Here is a 2,692-nt window from a genome sequence, read left to right as displayed (position 1 = left end):
ACCCAGAAAAAGAGAACAGAGAAACTTTTTTGACACACATGCAAACCTCCCTTTTTTCAATAATGGATTTCCTGCAGTGTTCTTGGTATCATTCTTGTGGGAAAGCCTTGCTTTTGAAACTCATTGCGTTGAGAAAAAGGAGGTATAGGAGGTAGATCCCACTGCAGAAGTGGAACGGGACACTACTATGTAATAAAGTTGCTCTTGGCTGACTTCTTGAGGCTAGGGGGGCGCTAAAGGAGTAGGACTAGTTTATTAAGGTTTTTTTAAAAAATGAAGATTTGACAACACAGATGATGTCCGACATCTGACATATAGTTCTGAAACCTTTGGATTCTTGCATCAGGGAATTTGTAGATAATAGATTAGATAGCTGATAGATACATAGCTGATAGATAGATAGATAGATAGATAGATAGATAGATAGATAGATAGATAGATAGATAGATAGATAGATAATGGATAAATGATAGATAGATAGATAGATAGATAGATAGATAGATAGATAGATAGATAGATAGATAGATAGAGATAGGGCGCGCCAGACCAGTGGAACCGCTTGCCGGTTGAGCTCCGGATGGCCCTCGACCTTCGCTCATTCCGATGCGATCTAAAAACCTATTTATTTGAACAAGCCGGCTTGGTCTGATGGGTTTGGGGGTTAGGGTTTTAACATGGTTTTTAACTATTGTATTATATTGGGCATAATTATTTAATTCTTTTTAACTTTTGTACTTTGTATTTTGATATTTATTGCCCTGTACACCGCCCTGAGTCCTTTGGGAGAAGGGCAGTATAAATATAAATATAAATATAAATATAAATATAAATATAAATATAAATATAAATATAAATATAAATATAAATATAAATATAAATATAAATATAAATATAAATATAAATAGATAGATAGATAGATAGATAGATAGATAGATAGTGATAATGAGAGACATTTTACTGAAGAAATTTTTAACAAAGTAAAAACCATAAAAGAAAATAAGAATAAACAAAAATAGTAAATAGTAGGGAGAAATAGAAATAGAATAGAAAAATATAAAAGAAAGGGAAAATTATAAAGAAATAGCTTCCAAACCTCTTGACAGAGGTTATAGATATATTTATGTTTTGCCTTCTCTCTCTAAAGGTAAATCATAATTTCCTTATTTCCATAAGCTCCCCTTTCAAATCTTCAAACTCATAAATCACAAGTTCATTTTTCTTTTTTTTTCAACAAAAAGTTCTTAAAGGGTTTCCAGTCACTGATAAATGTAGATGTTGATCTTTATGTAACCAAGCAATTTTGCCATATCTGCTAAGTAGTTCTGTCATCTTTACCAGCTATTCCTCTGTTGTGCCTTTCATTCAGAATCGTTCCATTTTTGTGCATGTAATAGTTTTGCAGTTATTGTAAAATAATCTTCCAGGTCTCTTTTCTGCTGCCTGCCCATTAATCCCAGGAAAGAAAAAAGATTTGGTCTCAACTGAATGTTGATCTTTACAATTCTTTATATCATTATATGTATAATAAAGAAACGATACAATTCAACCAATACAGTGGCACAATATGTGCAACTGAAGAAATGATACAGTTCTTTGTATCATTATATATGTAACCAAGCTCAGACAGCACCAAGGAGATCCCAGTTCAGCCTCTGAGCTCTATAAATTCTCTTCCATTGGTATAATTGCATGCATATATTTGAACACGGTGGCTCAGTGGGTTAGGAAGCTGAGCCTGTCGATCAGATGGTCGGCAGTTTGGCGGGTCGAATCCCGAGTGCCGCGTAACAGAGTGAGCGCCTGTTACTCGTCCCAGCTTCTGCCAACCTAGCAGTTCGAAAGCACGTAAAAATGCAAGTAGAAAAATAGGGGCCACTATGGTGGGACAGTAACAGCGTTCCGTGCGCCTTTGGCATCTAAGTTGTGCCGGCCACATGACCACGGAGACGTACTCAGACAAGCGCTGGCTCTTCGGCTTTGAAACGGAGATGAGCACCGGCCCCTAGAGTCGGAAACGACTAGCACACATGTGCGGGGGAACCTTTACCTTTTACCTTTAGGTCTATACATATGTTGTATATAGTATGTTTTAAATGTGTGTTATGTATGTGTACACTTTGAGAGGAAGCAACTAAATTTCATTTTTAATGTGTGCCATTGTGCCCACAGGAAAAAAAATGACAATAAAGGTTATCTAAATCACAATCGTGTGATCAAAGGCTCCCCCTTTTACATGTGTCAGGGTGAAACAAAGGGTGGGATATTCATTGCATGTTTGGGGCTACCATACATTACCTACAAATGCAAAAATTTAGCATGTTGGGTTCTTTTCCTTTCCTTTTGAGCCAAAAAGAATGTTTGCCTCTTGGCAGAGAAGAGAGTGTTAAAGATTCTGCTATATTCCATCATGGCTGAAATAATCACCATTTTGATTTTTTTCCTTTCTTCCTGAGCACATTTGTGGGGTCGACATGTTGGAAAAGGCATATTCTTTTTCAAACTGACCATGAATCCAGGGAGGCCAAGGAGGGGTGACAGATTTATAACTTTCTGTTTCTCCAAAGGGGTTATCCCCAACTCAACCCCACCAATTACGTTAGGCTGAGAGTGTGTGACTGGTCAAAGGCCACCTAGTGAGTTTTATAGTGGACTAAACATTTTAATTAATTAACTACCAACTTGAACAATCTAG

Source organism: Vipera berus (genome assembly GCF_964194415.1).
Source record: "Vipera berus genome assembly, chromosome: 5".
NCBI classification, from domain to species: domain Eukaryota; kingdom Metazoa; phylum Chordata; class Lepidosauria; order Squamata; family Viperidae; genus Vipera; species Vipera berus.
The sequence above is the reverse complement of the archived record's forward strand: the minus strand, read 5'-3'. Positions refer to the sequence as shown.